The sequence below is a fragment of the Notamacropus eugenii genome, chromosome 3 (assembly GCF_028372415.1).
Source record: "Notamacropus eugenii isolate mMacEug1 chromosome 3, mMacEug1.pri_v2, whole genome shotgun sequence".
NCBI classification, from domain to species: Eukaryota; Metazoa; Chordata; class Mammalia; order Diprotodontia; family Macropodidae; genus Notamacropus; species Notamacropus eugenii.
The window spans coordinates 471,321,413-471,340,754 of record NC_092874.1 but is presented as its reverse complement, the minus strand read 5'-3'; the positions used below and the strand labels follow the sequence as shown (position 1 = coordinate 471,340,754).

General features: G+C 43.2%; 1 protein-coding gene across 6 annotated transcripts in view; it reads right to left on the bottom strand.

Annotated features, from left to right (window-relative positions):
- The window catches only part of PDE1C (phosphodiesterase 1C), a 573,123-nt gene that overhangs the window by 186,283 nt on the left and 367,498 nt on the right, over positions 1–19,342 (bottom strand). The window lies entirely within an intron of this gene.

The following is a 19,342-nucleotide window of genomic DNA, read 5'->3' as shown; positions in this document are numbered from 1 at the left end:
ATCATCACCATCATCGTGGTCGTCGTCATCATTGTCACGGTCATCATTATCATCATCATCGTCGTCGTGGTCATCGTCATCATTGTCATGGTCATCATTATCATCACCGTTGTGGTCATCGTCATCACTGTCATGGTCATCATTATCATCATCATCATCGTGGTCGTCATCATCATCATCACCGTCGTCGTGGTCGTCATCATCATTGTCATGGTCATCATTATCATCATTGTCATCGTCGTGGTCGTCGTCATCATTGTCATGGTCATCATTATCATCATCATCATCGTGGTCATCGTCGTTGTCATGGTCATCATCAACAGCATCATCATGGACTTGGAAACAGTCTTAATGAACGACCCTAATTTCCATTCAACTAAGAGTAAATCTCCAAGTTGTGTTGGTCATTGAGATACAACTGTCTTGTAAACAACAATGAAAACATTATTGGTGAAATGATGAAATAAAGCCATAGGTGTTATAAATGTGGCATCAGCTGAAAGATGTCAGAATGGCATAGGTCACAGGTAGCCCACTTTACAGCTGGATAACAATGTTAGGAAGCTATTTTGTTGTTCATACGTCAAGCCTCAAAATGAATCTTTACAATCACTGCCCATAGCTCCTAGTTTTGTGCTCTGGGGCCTGGGCCATCTCCAGTTGTCCTGATCCACATCTGACCCCTGGACTCAGACGGCTCCAGAGGAGAAGGTGAGGCTGGTGACTTTGTACAGCCCTGACTCACTTAAACCCAATTCACTTTCAAGTTGTGGTATTATCTTCCTGATGTCATGGTTCTCTTGGAGAACAAAGGACAAACAACAACGACAGCTCTGGGGCCAAGTAGATACTGTCCTCTGCCCTGCTCAGACTGCATCTGAAGTACTAGGTTCATTTTAGACTCAACACTGAAAAGCTGGGGAAGCATTCAGACATTGATGACAAGGACAGTGAGGGGACTCCAACCCTCCCAATCAAGAACTGAAGGAATTAAAGCTGTTTAGCCTGAAAATTTAGGGCAGGGGTGGGAAACCTGTGACCTCAAGGCCACATGTGGCCCTCTGGGTCCTCAAGTGCATCCCTTTGACTGAATCCAAACTTCACAGAATAAATGCCCTTAATAAAAGAATTTGTTCTATAAAACTTGAACTCAGCCAAAGGACTGCACCCAAGGAGCTAGAAAGCCACATGTGGCCTCGAGGTCACAGGTTTCCCACCTCTGATTTAGGGAGTCATGATAGCATTCTCTGAAGGGCTGCCATGAGGGAGAGGGAGTAGATTTATGCTCTAGCCCAGGGAACAGAGGTAGGAAAAATGGAGGGAAGATACAAAGAAATAGAAAGGGGCATGATGGGAAATAAATCTCCTGAATAATTAAGACTAGAAGAAGAGGAATGGGCTGCTTTGGCAAGTGGTGGATTTTGTGGCACTGAAAGTCTTCCAAAGGGAGACTTTCACTAGGATTGCCATGTAGGAGAATTTTGTTCAAGTAAGATTTGACCTCAGTGACTTCAGGAGTCCTTTCCAACTCAAACAATGTTTCCAAGTCCAATCCCAGACTCTGACTTTGTGATTCAGTCCTTGATGACCTCAGCCACACATACAAGAGAGTGTCCATGACCTCAGCATCATTGGGATAGTCTCATCTAGGCACTAGTTGGATATGGAACTCTAGCAGTCACTCTGAATTTTTAAACTTGTATGGCTGAAGTGTGGCAGCACAGCTCTGGTTAACTTTCCTCTTCGCCTTACCCATCTCCACTACATGGCAACTACTACCCACAAAACTTTGCTGCTGTTCAGTTATTTTGTTGTCCAATTTTTCTTGACCCCATTTGGGGCTTTCTTGGCAAAGATATTAGAGTGGTTTGCAGTTTGCTTCTCTACTTCATTTTACAGATGAGGAAATTGAGGCCAACAGGATAAAATGACTTGCCCAGGGTCATACAGCTAGGAAGTGACTGAGGCCAGATTTGAACTCAGGAAGGTGAATCTTTCTGACTCCAGGCCTGGCACTCTATCCATGGCTGCCCCTATAAAGCTTACTATGTGAATTTTAACACATCACTATCACATTTTTTAAAAATTTTATTTCATTTTAATTGACAAATTTTTCTCTTTCTCCCACCTCTCCCTCCAAGAGAAAAATAAAGATCCTTGACGAAAACATATATATGTTCAAGCAAAAGAAATTCAAGGCATAGCCACATCTCTGCCTGTACCCTAAGTCCATCAGCTTCCTGACAAAAAATGGGTAGGTGGAATGTTCAATTTCACTGTCATATTTTTATAGTGCTTCATTGTTTGCAAAGTACTTTCCTCACAACATTCCCATGAGGTAGGTAGTAAGAGCATAATCCCTGTTTTACAGATGAGGAAATTGAGGTTCTGAGACAGATGACATATCAAAGTCTATAAGCAGAAAGAAAATTAATAACATGGAACATAGAATCATAAGCTGAAGATTGGAAAGGACTCCCACTGCCTCTGGGGCCATCGCCAGTCATCCTGACTTGGGCCTTGCCACTGGACTCCAATAACTCTGGAGGAGAAAATGAAGCTAATGACCTTGCACAGGCCTGCCTCACTCAAATCCAATTCACTTGCAAGTCAAAACATCCCCCTCTGATGTCACTGGTCCTCTTCAAGAATGAAAGATGAACAACAAAAACTGTTGTTAGGGTGCTCAACCTCCAAAAATTACTCTGCATTACCTCATACGCATGTTACGTTTATTTATTTCTGTCCACATGTTATGTCCAGACTAATTACCTTGAGGGCAGGAGGTTTAGTCTGCTCTTTTTCTCCCCCTATGTCCCAACCCCAGAGTTCTTTTAAACCAATGAAATCACAGGTCAAATCATATGTCTGACATAATAAGAACCTGTAACATAGTAGGAGTCAGGTAAATATTTGTTGAATGAGGAGGAAGAGAAGGGAATAAGTATGTATGTAGTGTCTACTGTATGCTAGATTTGGGCAGCTAAGTGGCACCATAGATCACAGAGCACTGGACCTGGAGTCAGGAACACTCATCTTCCTGAGTTCAAATCTAGCCTCAGATATTTACTAGCTACATGATCCTGGGCAAGTCATTTAACCCTGTTTGCCTCAGTTTCCTCATCTGTAAAATGAACTGGAGAAGGAAAGATCCTCCAATATCATTGCCAAGAAAATTCCAGATGGGACCATGAAGAGTCAGATATGACTGGAAAATGACTCAGTGTACTAGATGCTGTGCCAAACACTTTACAGATATTGTTTATTGATCGTTAGAACAGCTCTAGGAGGTAGTTGCTATTATTATCCCCATTTTATAGTTAAGGAAACTGAGGTAAACAGAGGTTTGTGACAAAGATAGCAAGTATCTAATGTCACATTCCAATCCAGTTCTCCCTGACTCCCAGGTCAGTGCTCTAGCCACTCCACCATATTGCCTCTCAAGTCTTGCTGCTGAAAGATTAAAAGCATAAAAATCTCTAAAAGTCAGCTCATCTTAGCCAGTAAATGTGGTTCCATATTCCTGACAGAAATGCAGCCCATCTTTGTCATCTGCATCAGTTGAAAAGCAAAAGTTTGCAAACTCAATGTGCATCAGAAGGAGCAAGGGAGCTCAGGGGCCATGTTTCCTTCCCAAATAGCCAGGACTCACATGCTTCTAGAACATGGAGCCATCCTTTTAGGAGTGGAATGGGGAGAAGGAGGAAGGAATGTAGGGGGAGAAGGATAAAATAGGCACAGAATCCGAATTGAAATGGTGGAGGATGATAGTGAATGGTTATGGCAGATTCTAGTTAAACACATTAGCCAGGGTGGTGAAAAAAAAGAAGATACGTAGACTTTCACTGTGACTTCAAGGCAAAAAATAGCTGTCATTTGCTCAGTTGATGAATGGGGGCATGGCTCAGTCCACCAGATCGAAGATCGGAGCATTCATAGATCCAATCATGTCCTTCATTTAAGACACACTACTATCTGTTTTAACCGAACCCAGAGTGAATTTCCTGCAATGAAGTCCCCCACCTATAGCCCCAGCTCCATTCCTAGTTCAACAAAGTCACAAAAACAGTGAGGTGAATGACTGGGCATTCCCAATGACTGTGGATGACGTCTACTGGAGTCTGGAGGGTCTGTGGTTTTGTTTTTGTGAATATTATCACCAGGGATATATCTTATAAGCCCTCCAAGTTGCCTCCTCCACTCATCAAATTCTTGTAGTGGTATGGCCCAATGAAAAGGATCCTGTCTCTTCAGAGACAGATGGTCTAGGTTCAGATCCCAACTCTGCCACTTACTGCCTATGTGACCTTGGACAAATGATTTTTGGATTATAAGATTTAGAGCAGGAAGGGATCTCAGGGACCATCAAATCCAATCCCCTCAATTTACAGAGGGGGAAACTAAGGCACCAAGAGGATGACATCCCCAGGATCACATAACTAGGAAGTATCTATGGTAGAATTGGAGCATAGGTCTTCCTCAGCTGTCAAATGAGGGTTGGACTAGATAACCTCTAGTTAATTCCAATTCTAAAATTATGGTCCTTTATTCTCCATAAATCCCTTTAAAGAATCAATGGTCTGTATCTCTTCTTATATTAGATCATCAGAAAGAGAAATCTGAGATCCAGATGGTTCACAAACTAAGAGATATCAAAAATTGGTTCCTTCTGAGAAAAGACTAAAGGTCTAAAAACTGCTATGTGGAAGAATCACATTCCATGGGAAACAGAATTTTATTTTTATTCAGCACTTTCAAAGTTTACGAAGTATTTTCCTCCCAACTGTGTGAAGTAAATGGTGTATTTTTTACCCCATTTCCCAGATGAGGAAGTTATGGCATATAGAAGCCAAGGTCATAGAGCTGGGAAAAGCTGGAAGTCAGAATCTCAGGACTTTAACATCCTTCAAGAAGAGCACCTCACTTGGGGTCGCTTTGGAGAAGCCTATGGAACATGTGGAACCCAAAGGAACAAAATGAAAAGGCTCCCATCTCTGGAAACAGCTCGAGGACATGGAATTATTTGCCTTGGGAAAATCAGAGTTCACACAGAAAACAAGTATCAGCCAACTCCCAGTAGTCAAGAGAAGGTTCAGGAGGAGGGGACCTCCAGCTCTCTTCCAGTGCCAGAAAGGCTCTGCAGAAGTATTCCAAGGAGTCAGCTTGTTCCCAGAGAAGAGCAGTTAGAACAATGGGGTGAAATTCCAGGGAGGAGGATTTCCAGAAATATATGTAAAAACTTCCTAACACGTAGAGGTTGACAAAAAGTGTCTTGGACTCCAGGCCATGCTGCCTGTCCTCCAGCGTCACCTGGCCAGGACCTCATTCACTCAGTCTCAGGCTCCCCAAGCCCCTCCCCCACCCCATCTCAATAGCCTGGCTCTCCTGCTTTACCTATGCTCTTCCCTTGTGAGAGGCGGCGCTCCTGAAGGGCAGACCCATGGTCTCTCCTGGTCAGAGTGGGCGCTCCTGGAGGGCAGACCCGTGGTCTCTCCTGGTCAGAGTGCGTGCTCCTGGAGGGCAGACCTGTGGTCTCTCCTGGTCAGAGTGGGCGCTGCTGGAGGGCACACCTGTGGTCTTGTTTCATTGTTGTCTCGTCCTAGCACGTGCTGCAGCACCTGACACACAGTAAGCACTTATAAATGCTTTTTCATTAGTATGTGTGTCTTATTATTCTAGTTCTTAGAAGCAAGGCTCACTTCTTGGATGAGGCTACGAACTCTCTGTGAAGCTAGGATTACATCTGATAGCAATTTTTATAACAGCAAAAGCTGATACATCATATTGCCTAGTCCATAGTCTTAAGTGCCTTTTCCATTCCACCCTTTTGCTCTTTATATTAGATTTCATTTGAAAAACAACTTTGGGGTCTTTACATCACCAACACCTGATACATAAAAGGTACTTAATAAACTCTTGTGAAATTTAATTGAACCCTATGAGTTGGGTTTTACAGGTGTTGTTATGCCTATTTTACAGATGAGGAAACTGAGGCTCAGTTTTCAAACACTGCTTGTGATCACATGGTAAGTGTCAGAGGCAGGATTAGAATCCAAGTATTCCTGACTTTGAGTTTATCACTCAATACACTAGACCGGGTTGCCCTAGGATAAGCCATAGGAACCGGACAAGGGGCCTGAGGTCATCTACCCAAACCATATTTGAATAATTAGATCATCTCTCACTGGTGTCTATCCAGTCACTACCCTCGGGATCCTCTGTGACAATGAAGTCACTCTTGCCCAAGCAGAGACGAAGAGTAGCCTCGTATTCAGCTAAATCTTCTGCTCTGAAACCTTTCCCAACTCCTTCTACATATAAAAATAAAGGTTGAAAAATAGATACAATGTATCTGATTCTATACTACATACATGGTAGAATAAATCTAATCCCTTTTGGATGGATATTACATTGGATACTTTTCAAGAGTGACAAAAGAGTGCCAGTGAAAAGAGAAGCTATAACATGATTTTCTATTCTAATACCAAAAGGATAAAATTATTGAAATTATTACAGTATTCATTAAGCATTCAGGCACAAATGGAAAATTAAAGAGCCATTGCCTACCCCCTAGTTGCTAACAAGAAGATAGTATTAACTCTTGTTTAATAATGCCGGTATTACTTGAGAAAGTCAATTGAACAGAGAGACTCTAACGGAGTGCTGGAAGTGTTATCAGTGCTAACATTTGTGCAGCACATTAAGATTTGCAAAGCAATCGAGGAGGATGCCATTTGATCCTCGCAACAGTCTTGGAGGCAGATCATATTATTATCCCCATTTTACAGCCAAGGAAATGTAACTCAAAGAGATTAAGTGACTTGTCCAGATTATACAACTATGAAGGGTCAGAGGCAGGATTCAAACCCAAATCATCTTAAATTCAAATATAATGCTCCCCTCACCATCACTGTGACTCCTCATATGAAAACATATTACCCTGGTCACTTCTGGTCTATAAGTGTTGCTTACTTCTATTAGGATATAAATTCCTAAAAGGTAAGGACTATCTCATTTCTGTATTTGTACCCCTCTCCACACATAACACACACACACACACACACACACACACACACACACACACACATACACGCTTACCAATGCTTAGTATAGTAACTTAGTATAGTAACATAATGAATGCTAAATACAGGTTTGTGTTGCTTTCTTTTAGCCCATTCATTATTTTAACTCTTCATAATTTCAATGTTTAACCTTTGTTTTAACCAAAAAGCCAGAGCACCTGAAGATTATCTTTTGATGGTTATTGTCGATGTTTAATCAGGAGGCCAAAAAATGCATGTGAAATGGAACAGATGTGCCAGATATTGATCTACTTCAATAAGAAGTGGTAGAAAGATATTTTGGGGGTTCTTCTGTTTCTGCATATGATGGGCAACACGAAGAAGGGATAAACATGATGGCACGTGAAAGGATGAAGTTGGAACCTCTCTAAGCAAATTAATGCAGGTGGCAAACCAAACTGAAAGCACTAAGGGATCCATCCACAGGGAATTTTAAGTAAAGCAGTAGTCAAAAAGAATGAAAAACATGCATTTTGCTTCTATTGGGGGAAAACAGAAATCAAGAAAACCATGGATACTATACACATTAAGGCCAACCTCCATAACAATGTTAAAAGGGAATACAGTCATTAACACATGACTCACCGCAGTGGACCACATCATTAAAGTCATACAGCTAACTGAGAGACGAATAGAGGATAATATTCCTCTACATTTGCTGTTTGACAATTTTAAGAAAATATCTGGCTCTCCTCAACAAGGTATCTATCACAACATAAGCTAAACAAAGTATCTTACAAATATTATCTCCTTTTATCTTCATAACAACCTCAGCAGGAAGATACTCTTAGCAAAATCATACAATATCCCTTGAAAGATGCAAGTATACAAGCATAATTTGATTTAAAATATGCTGAATATCAATATAAAATGAACGTGAAATGGTGAGACCAATGTTTACCAAAGATGTTCCAATGACATGGAAGATATTTTATGTAAGCATCACACAAAAGAAGCATTTTCTATTGATGGTGAAAGTTTTACAGTGTTCCAGTGATGACATATTTTCAGGCACATTGAGCTCTGGATTATTACAAAACTTTGTCAGAGAACTCCATAGACAGGCGAAAAATAATAATCCAATTATCTATACTGGATAAACAAAGTGGACGAAAATACATATTTCCTAGGCTATGGCATAAAGCAAGAGAGGGAGTCCATTGAGCTAAGCCAATATATATGTGTCTTGAACAAGTATCACAATCGACAATAAGATGGACCTAAACTGAACTGGAGATTGGTTTGGATTAGATTTGAGGAACTTCTGAGTTTTCAGTGATCCAAACCTATCCATTGTTGCAAAAGTTGATGACAGCTTTTATACCAATATTCTCTCAGTGATGTTGGGAATCCTGAAATTTCATGATCAGAGAAGTGAGATGACACCATAAAGGGCAATCAATGACACTAATGATGCTGGTGGTGATGAGGACGTGTGAAGGTTACCAAGTATGTTTGACACTGGTAAATAAGTTGGGCTTGTAATGTCATAAGGATAAGAGATGACTCAGAGGAAAATATCCATTTCCCTGAAAAGCTAGAAGAACAGGAGACAGACTTCTAGAATGTTGGACAAACAGGCATGTTTTCTTTATAGAATTTATGGGAAAGAAAAGGATAAGAATGATCCAGCAGTTAAGAGGTAGATGGATTGGTATACATCAATGGAGGGGATTGCGCACAGTGACAAAATCATGAACCCTTTGTAGTATCAAAATAAATTTTATTCATGAGATCTCAACAAAAACCACTTGAGAAGATGACATTCTTTCCCCAGAAATTAAAATATAATTGCTACAATCCTCAGGGCACGAATAAGGAAATAATCATGCAGTTAAAGAGTAATTCCATGGCATTTATACATGCCCTCCAAGCTCAAGGGATATGGGACAGAATATCCCAAAGGAGAGCTCCATATGTTTCAAAAGATTCCAGTCTCTGTTTGCTGCTGTTTTCCATTTTCCTGGATCTGCTGGGCTTTTTAGTCGTTTGTTTTGATGCATGATGCTAAAGTGGGCTGAATGTTTAAAGACTTGTAATTTGCTAAGGAGAGGAGCTGATGACAGCGTCACAGGCCACACATCAGCAATGACTCATCCCGAATGCTCCCACTCTAGAAAGGCCATTAAAATGAGGTCCTGATGACTGGGAAGGGGGGTCTGAGCCCCAAGAGAAAGGCATCTCAGCTGAACACATGCTATGAGATCCCCAAACATTTAGCCCACCTCTGTGATCTCCTAAGCACTGAACTCTTGCTATTTCCTCTACTCAACAGGGGGCAAGATGGGCAGACCACTTCTGGTTCTGTACAGACAGCCTCGAGGGCTGCACGCAGGTAGCCAGAGGAGGACGTGACTGACAGACACCTTCTCCTAGGCAAGCACACCTGTCAGAGGGACTCTGTCTTTGTGTCTATCCAGAGGCACTCTGCAATGGATCATTGCAGTCAGCTCCTAGCTGCTCTCCCTGCATGAGCTCCTCCCTCTTTAACCCAACCTCCAACAACTTCCCAGGTGGTATATAAAACACAATGATGACCATGTCACACCCTCACTCAAAAAGCTCCAGTGGCTCCTTACTGACTTTAGGTTCATACAAACTCCCAGGTGGGCATTTAAAGTCATTGTGCTTTCTCATCCTGGAAGACCTCCACCCCAGCGGACCTGTCCTCCAGCTAGTGAGTTCCTGCTGGAATCTCCATTTTTAAGAAGTGCCCAGACCAGTTCCATACTCACTCCTCTCTTCTCCTGGCTCTGCTCCTAACATTCCAGACTTCTCCCCAAGCCCAGCTTTGCATACATATCTTCAAACACAAGCTACATGAAAAATAACAATACCAATCATAGTCATTTTGTTTGGGCATTTTTAATCGTGTCCAACTCTTCGTGATCCCATTTTGGATTTTCTTGGCAAAGATACTGACATGGTTTGCCACTTCCTTTTCCAGCCCATTTCACAGATGAAGAAATTGAGGCACACAGGGTGAAGTGACTTTCCCAGGGTCACACAATAAGTGTCTGAAGTCAATTTCAACCTGTCTCCAGGTCCCTGCATTCTATCAACTGCACTATGGAGATGCAGAAGCAGCAGCAGCATCTCTAGCATATAGATAGCACTCTAAGGTTTGCAAAGTGCTTTACAAATATCTATGAGATAGTTATCCTGGCAATAGCCCTGAGAGATATGTGCTATTATTTTTCCCTGTTTTACAGAAGAGGAAACAGAGTACCTGAGGCTGGATTTGAACTTAGGTCTTCCTGACTCGAGGTCCAGCACTCTTCTTTTGGCTTACATTTGTATTCTCAGGTCTTAGTTAGCACAGTGCCGGAAGTACAGTTAAAGTTTAATAAATACTTGTTAACTTGACCTCCAGTCTACCTTTCCAGGCTGATGACACTCTACTTTCCTTTCCATTATCCAGTTAAACTTGTCCACTCACCATACACTGGTGACCACAGTTTATTTCTGGCCTCCCTACCTTAGACCACACCATGTCCATTCTGGGAATGCTCTCCCTCCTCCCTCCTGACTCTTGTAACACTCAGCCCCAATCCAATCTCAGATTAAACACCAATTCCTTTAGGAAGATGCTCTTAAGTCACTCAACCTCTCATTCTTTAAAACTGGGGAGGAAGAAGGAGAGGAAGAGGAGAGAGAGAAGGAGAAGGACGAGGGGGGAGGGGAAGAGGAGGAGGAGAAGGAAACAATCAGCAAAGAAAGGAAGACCTCAACAACCCACAATGGGACATCCAAAGTCCGTATTATGCCGGGAGACTGGAACAGTTCCATGTAATAATAGCTAACATCCATGTGACAGTTTAAGTTTTGTAAAACACTTTACACACAGAATCTCACTGGGTCCTCACAATAACCCTGTGATATGTTATCATCATCTCCAATTTACAGATGGGAACACTGAGGGACCCAGAGGTGTCATGACATGTCCAGCTCCTGCAGTCTCCCACCTCTGTGCCTTTGCACAAGTTGTCCCACAGGTGGGAGACGCACTCCCTTCTGCTAATTCGCTGAGCTGCCTTTGCAGAATATTTTGAGTTTTAAAAGGCATCCAGTTCTTGAGATGGAGTTTTCTCCAGGAACTAGAAGCATCTGACCCAGGAGAGAAAAGCTCCATGGCCCCTGGCTCCCAGCAGTGACCCTGGAGCTTTGATAGACAGCGCAGACTCACTACTATGGTAGAGTCTGGGAGAAAAGGGCTGGGAGTTCCCTTATCCCTGGGACTTCCATACTCCTCTGCCGCTCCTACAGCAGAAGGCAAAGTGTGACTCCTCCAGCCCCCATGCCCTGAATGGATACAAACTGCCAGGGAAACCAGACGTCTACAGATTGCTGGAAACCACACATCACCCAGGCTGTTCCAGCCAGGAACTGTGGGCTATTCATAAGGGCAAAACGTTCCACCTGGAAAACAAAGCTGGTAAATGTTCACCTGTGCTCAGAGCATCATCTGAACAAAGAATGGGAATGAGGTAGCTCTGCTGTATTCCCTCAGTCAGGATGAATCAGACTGCATCTCCTTCCAATGTCAGCATCTCTACAGAGGGAACGGCCTCATCCCACACCCTCCCTTTAACTCGCTTCTCCTCTTTATTCTTTTCCCTTCCTTTTCTTCTCTCTTTTCTTCCTACATTTCCTTCTTCCTTCTTCCTCTTTATTTTTCCTTCCCTTCCTTCCTCTTTTCCTTTTTTCTTCCTTTCCTTTCTTCCTTACTTTCCTCTCCTCTTTTCCTTCCTTCCTCCTTTCTTTCTTTCTCTTTCTCTCTTTCTTTATTTCTTTCTTTCTTCCTTCCCTTCCTCCTGCCTTTCTATCTTTCCTTCTTCTTCCTTCCTTCTCAGAGTAGCCTCCAAAACATGGAAGCAGGGTAGGCTAGGGGAGAGAATCCTGGAGTCAGGAGGACCTGAGTTCAAATGGCATCTTTGACAATGTGACTCTGGCTGACACCACAATTACTAGGACCCTAATATCCTCCTCTACAAAATGGAGACAATAACAACGAACCAGCTCTAATACCAGAAGGAGGTCACCTAGTCTGACTTCCCCCCATTTTACAGAAAATAAGAGTGAGACTCAGAAAGGAAGGTGATCTGTCCAGCATGAGCCAGATCCACAGGATCACAGATTTGGACGTGCCAAGGACCAGCAGGGTCCTGGCGTCCAACCCTCTTATTTTAGTGAAGAAGAAACTGGGGTGGCTGCTGGTCTAAAGTGAGATTTGAAACCAGGCCCTCTTATTTCACAGCCAGGGTCCTTTTCACTGAATTACACAGGCTTCCTCCACTTGACACAGTGAGCTCCCAGAACGTGCCCCTCAAGTCAGATCTGGGCCAGCAGCCCTGGATGATGGGCTCAGGAAGTGAATGGTAGAGGAGGGATACAGAACCAGGCTGCGTGATTTCAAATCCCTCTTGCTCAGAATCATGCCTTCTGCTACGATGCTCAAATGAGATAAGCCCCATGAAGGCTTTGGCAACCTTTCAAACACTCCACCAGTGACAAGTACCAGCAGCCAGAGACACCAAGCTCCAGTGACTCCTTCGTGGGCAAGGTTCAGCTCACACTTGCCCAGTAATTGCACCATTCATGAATGACCACAGCAGACTAGCTCATGCTGAGGGCTTATATGACCACAGAGGAACTATAGACAAACAGGCAAGTGCTTGTCCAAACACACACAGACCTGTCTTCACTCAGATCGAGAAGATGAAGGCCAGGTTGGCCTCTCAATCACCTACTGGCTTCTCCTTTCTCCTATGGTGTTGTGAGGTAAGCTCAGTTAATCTTTGCGGAGTGATTTGGGATCTGGTGAAAACTACTGGTCCTGCACAAAGCATTTCTGAGTCCAAGGATAGACAAGGGAAACACAGGTGCTCACATGGAGCAGAAAGACCTATGTGAAATCCGTTAGTGACCCTGCTTAGCAAAAGCTTCTTAGCTGGAACATTTGCCTCTGTTTGTTGAGCAAAGGCAGATACCAATGTTCCTCCAATCACAGGCTCCCAGCATTGGTGAGGACCTCAATCTCATCTGCACAAGCAAACCTTTCTTTGAAGGGCTGTCGATTGCAAGGGGGAACAGCTAGTTCTGCCTGGCCTCACAAGGCTTGTTGTTGTGTTCATCCTTTGTTTATGAAGAGGACCATGACATCAGAGAAATGATGACATGACTTGCACTTGACTTTGTTTTGAGTGAGGGAGGGCTGTGCAAGGTCACTGGCCTCACTTTCTCCTCCTGAGCCATCTGGATCCAATGACCAGATATTCATCAAGATGACTGGAGACCAGGAAGCAATAGATGCAACACACAAAGAGTCAGATTTAGGTTTGATGAACGAGAAAACCAACTTCCTAACATCTAGAGCTGTCCAAAAGTGCCCCAGACTTCCCCAGGAGGTAGCAATCTCCCCTTTCCTGGAGGTCCTTACTAGACTGGACGTCCAACTTTCAGCACATATGGGGGATTCTTGGTGAGGATCTGGTTTGGCAAAATGTTCTCCAAGGGTCTTTCTCTCTCTGCAATTGTGAGGTCTCCTTTCCTTGTTTCAAGAAATCTCTTCTTCAATCAGGGGTGTCTCTCCTAGGTTTTACTGGGTGTCAGAAATAAAGCAGAACAGTCATGATTTATTGTGCTTATATTTCAGCTGTTAAGAAAGTCTCAATCCCAGGGCCTGACCCCCACCCCCATTCCAGAATTCTTCTAGATAGAAATCAATTGTAGGATCATAGGTCTAGAGCCACAAGGGCCCTTATAGGTCATCTAGTCTAAGCTCCTCATTTTACAGAAAAGGAAACTGAGGTCCAGGAAAGTGAAGTGACTTGCCCACAGTAAAACAAGTAGCAAACATCAGAGGTAGAATGTGCACCCAGGTTCTCTGACTCAGGAGCCAGTGTTCTTCCTCCTATATCAATTAATCAATCAATCACTTAGCATTTATAGAATACCCTCAGGTTCCAAGCCTTGTGCCAAGGACAAGAGATACAAAGACAAAAGTCCAAGCATCATGCAAGTGCCCTTCGATTATAGTCTCTCAGGATAGTGCCCAGTCACCCCAGAGATTCTGATCTCATGAAGCAAATTTCCCAAAAAGAAGTTTCTGGAAATGTGCAAGTTGAGACTCTGTGATATAGAGTGAAGGCTTTTCACTCTGGCTTAATATTCACCTACTAACATAATTAATGGTGGCTAATTCCCACTAATAGAACCTAGAATTTGCCAAGTGTTCAGTCCTTGATGAGTTCATCCACTGTGTCACCTAGCCATCCCCACTACCCTTCAGAGCCAGCTGGCACCAATAGGAGACTGTCCTGTCATCCATTCATTCACAGTAGAGGTTATTAGTCTAGCCAGGACCAGGGATATGAGGGTATTTTCTTTTCTTGTTGTTCAGTCATTTCATTCATGTCCAACTCTTCGCAACCCTATTTGGGGTTTTCTTACAAAGATACTGGAGTGGTTTACCATTTCCTTCTTCGGCTCATTTTAGAGATAAGGAAACTGAGGTCAACAGGGTGAAGTGACTTATTCAGGATCACACAACTAGTAAGTGTCTGAGGCCAGATTTGAACTCAGAGAGATGAGTCTTCCTGATTCCAGCCTGGCATTCTAACCACTGTGCCACCTGGCTTCCTTAATCATATAAATTCAGTAAAGCATTTGACATGTTTATATCATTTTTTCCCTACAACCGCCCTGTGAGGTGGGGCTACAGGTATTCTTGAGTCACTGAGGCTCAGGTTCAGTGACTTGCCCAGGGTCACACGAAGAGCACATGTCAAAGCTGAGATCTGAACCAGGATGTCCCTGGCTCCATCCCCCAACCCTCTACAGCAATTATATGATCAATACCATTCTTACAGATGGGGAAAATGAGACCCAGAGAGATTAAATAACTAGCCCAGGGTCATGGTCTTTGGATTCTTCTCATCTGTCATTTCTTCCTGCTTGTTAATGTTCTATGGCATTGCCACACCACCATTTGTTCAGCCTTTCTCCAGTTGATGGGCACCTTCTTTGGCTTCAGGGAGTCCTGTGTCACACTGGCCTTTGAGGAACAATGTTCCTTGGTTAAGCGGGAGAAGCAGATGACATCATAGCATCCCACTACCTCGGTGTCACAAGATCATTACTGCACAAGCTCTGAAACTTCGTCCTCCCACAAAGCTTTTGTTGCATAAGCCCTCCTACTCCTGTGGTATAAAAATCTAGGGAGAGGGGATGGGGACCAGTCCCCGGATATCAGTACTATGAGTGACTCCCAGATAAGAAATCTTTCTCCATGCAGGTCATCACTGTCTCTGCAACTTCATACTAGAACGTTGCCTACAGCATGGAGGGGTCAAAGGAGGCACTCAGGGTCACATAGCCAGCATGGGACAGAGGTGGAGTCAAACCCAATTCTTCTGGCCCTGAGGCTAACTCTCTACCTGCTGCGTCATACTGCTTAAAGACTTAGCCTGGGTATTTGATGTTGTTTTTAGGTGCACATCTCAGTTTTCCCAAGGGAGGGAGTAGGAGAGAAGTGGAAAGAAAACTTCCAGCTCCCAGAAAACACAACTCAGAGACTCTCCAGGCTGGAGGGACCCCTTTCCAAGTAGTTCAAAGTTAATCAGTCCTTTACTCCTCTATTATGCACAAAGCCTGATGGGTCGAGTGCTAGGCTTGAAGCCAGGGAAAACTGGGTTTATATCCTACCTTTTGACATATCCTAGTTGCATGACCTTGAGTAAGCCATGTAACCTCTGGTTCCTCACCTGTGAAATGGGGATACAACTTAACATAATTACTTTTAGGGGTACTTGTGGGGCCCAAATGAAATAATATAAGTAAACTTTCTTTTATAAACTTGGAAGCAAATGTCGGTTATTACTATGACCACTTGATAGCAAAGTGCACTATTGAGCTCATTGGGAGACATGTAACAAAGCTAGGCAGAGGCTAGCAGTCTAGTACATAGTTGGTGCTTAAGAAATGCCTCTGACACTAGCATCCTGGCTGGCCTTTAAATGAGAGCCTCCCTCTCTGGACTCCAGGAATTTTTTTCTGGCTGTCCCCCAGGCCTGAAACTCTATCCCTCCATCATCTCTGTTTCCTGCTTCTCTTCAAGTCCCACACGGAGACCCAGGAAAGACCTTAGTTTGGAAAGGTCAAGGTCACCCACTGCAACTCACCAACATTGCCAGCCATCTTGACTTTTGTCCTGCAAATGGGCATTGATGGCTCTGGAAGCCAGAGTGAGGCTGACGACAATGCACAACTCTTCCTCCCTGAAATCCAGTGCAGGGCAAATCAAGACCCCTGTGATGTCCTCTTCTAGAGCAAAGGACAAACAGCAATAGAATTCCACCTTCTCCAAGAAGCCTTTCCTAATCCCTCTCAATTCGAATGCCTTCCCTCTGAGATGAATTCACTGAGATGATCTTAGTGCTGTATGGTTTGTACACAGTGGCTTGCATACGGTCTCCCCCTAGACTGAGCTCCTGGAGAGCAAAGACTTTTTGCCCTTCTCATAGACCCAGCATTTAACATAGTGCTTGGCACATACTAGGCATATCATAAATGTTTGTTGGATCACTAATTGTTGGTTTGAATTGACTTGGTTGTCTCAGATAATAAAACCAGTCATTGGAGGGGTCTGGAGTAGAATCCAGACCTTGTCATGGTCCCTGGCTGACTGGATCTCATCAGTTCTTAATCCTTAGACAGCTCTGTCTCCCAGCTTTAGATACATCATTATGAATTCCATACAATGAGAAAGCAGCTTCACATGCAAATCTGACAGTGGACTATTACTATTACTATTATTAGTGGGCTAATTACTATTACTATTATTGTTTCGGTACTCCAATGATCTTGGTTAGACAGGGAATGAGAGTTTAAAAACCTATGCCCTACATGCACAGAAAGTCTTTTGGATACAATAAAAGTCAGTCCCAGATAGCCCATGAAAAGGGAGATGAAGAGAAGAGAAATTCACAGATAAGACACATATTTCGTTATATTCAATAGTTGCAACCTCAACTCCCAGTGGGGGGGTGAGGAAGAGTGAGAAGGGAGAGAGGAAGGAATGAAAGAGATAAGATAGTGTGGAGGGGGAGCCAGAGAGCCAGGAAGACAGCTGTCTTTAAAATGTGAAGGGCTGTCACATGGAAGAGGGATGAGAGTTTTTCTTCTCAGCCCCAGAGGACAGACAAAATTATGTATGATGAGTAGAAGTTGAAAAAATTGGGAAAGGGGAGGGAGGGAGATAGAAGTAGAAAGAGAAGGGGGAGAATAGAGAAGAAAAAGAGGGAAGAAAAGAGGGAAGTGGGAGAGGAAAGGGGCAGGAGAAGGACAAATGATGGAAAAGGGGGGGGAAGAAATGGAGAGGAGGGAAAGGAGAGAAGATGGGGGAGATCAAAAGAAAGGGAGGAGAGGAAAAGGGAAAGAATATTAGAGGCAGGGTGGTGTAGTGGAAAGAATCCTGGTCTTCAGGACCACATCTGACACGTTCTAGCTGTCTGACCCTAATCAAGTCTCTCCATGTCTCTGAATCCAGGCAACTCTCTACAACTTAGCCACTAAGGCATAACTGGATGCCAATTTGACTCCATGAGTTCCTCAAACAAAGGATAGCATGGTGTTCTGTGGGCAGCCTCAGCAGCCCAGTTTAATACCTCTTTCGGTCTAATTTCAGACTGCTCTCCAAAATAGCTGGATCAGTTCACAATTCCACTAACGATGAATTACTGTCTCAATTTTTCCTCTCCAACATTTGTCACTTTTTCCCTCAATCATTTTAGCCAATTTGGTAGGCATGAAATAATACCTCAAGGTCATTTTGATTTGCATTTCTCTAACCAATAATGATTTAGAGCATTTTTCGTATGACTATAAATTATTTTGATTTCTTCATTGGAAAACTGCCTGTTCATATTCCTTTACCATTTATCAATCAGGGAATGACTCATATTCTTATAGATCCGACAAAGTTCTTTATGTATTTTCGATATGAGAATTTTATTGGATAAACTGTCTATACAATTTCTTTTCAGTTTTCTGCTTTCCTTCTGATCTTGGTCACTTCTCTCAGGGTTCCTGGCAATTCTCCAGGACCAAGCTGAAGAGGAGGTGTCGACTTGGTTTGGTGGAGGGAGTTTCCTCACTGGAAGTTCCCAAACAAGCAGAATCGCAGGTACTTTTAAGGAAAATAATGACGAAAGTGACAAGAATATTTTATTTAACTACTGAAAGCAGTTATTTTCTCCATGGTCCCTTGAAAATTCGATAGAAAAGGTTAATACCAGAGTAGTGACAAGTCACCTCTCTCCCTACCACATTGCACCCCAACAAAAAAGATGAAGACAAAATCATAACAAAAATAACAGTTTATAGTTCTGTAGCGCTTGAAGATTTACAAAGAGCACTTTACCAACATAACTTTATTTAAGTTTCACAATGACACTCTGATGAGAACACTGAGGTTTGGAGAGATTAAGCACTTGCCTAGATAGTTAGGCAGCTAGGTGGCACCATAGTGCAGCAGAGTGCCGGGCCTGGAGTCAGGAAGACTGAGTTCAAACTCCGCTCAGACACTTACTAGCTGTGTGACCCTGGGCAAGTCACATAACTTATCTTTGTCTCAGTTTCCTCAACTGTAAAATGGGGGTAATAATCCCACCTACCTCCCAGGGTTGTTGTAAGGATTCGATCGGATCACTGTATAGATGCTTATTAAATGGAATTCAGATTGAGAGGAAGTGTCTTGAGGTCATGGATTTAAGGTTTGAAGGAGCCTTTTAGTGCAAGCTCTTCTCTTTACAGGTATGGAAAAGTAGTGATTTTTCCAAGATCACTTAGGGAGGAAGTGATTATGATCCATGATTATCAAATCTAGTCAATATTCCCATTATTTTAGAAATCCTCTGCAACCTACTAAGTTCCAGGCACCGTGCTAGGCCTTGGCTGAAACACATTTGGGCAGCCTATCCCACCCAGCCTCCCTTCCAATGGGCTCATTTCCACCCATTAACTTTCACATGTATCAAATTTCCCATCTGAGAAACAGAAACCTTTGGCATCTCCTTGCTCTTTCAGCCTGAACAAAGGTCACTGGATGTTCACTTAGAAGCTTCACAGAAGCCTCTTTTTATCCTACGGTTTGGAAAGGTGCTAGAATTACAATGAAAGCCTCCTTCCCCCACCCAGCCCCCTGCCAGCCCCCTCCCTCTCTTCACAGTCGTCTCTAAGTCACAGTACAAATAGTCCTA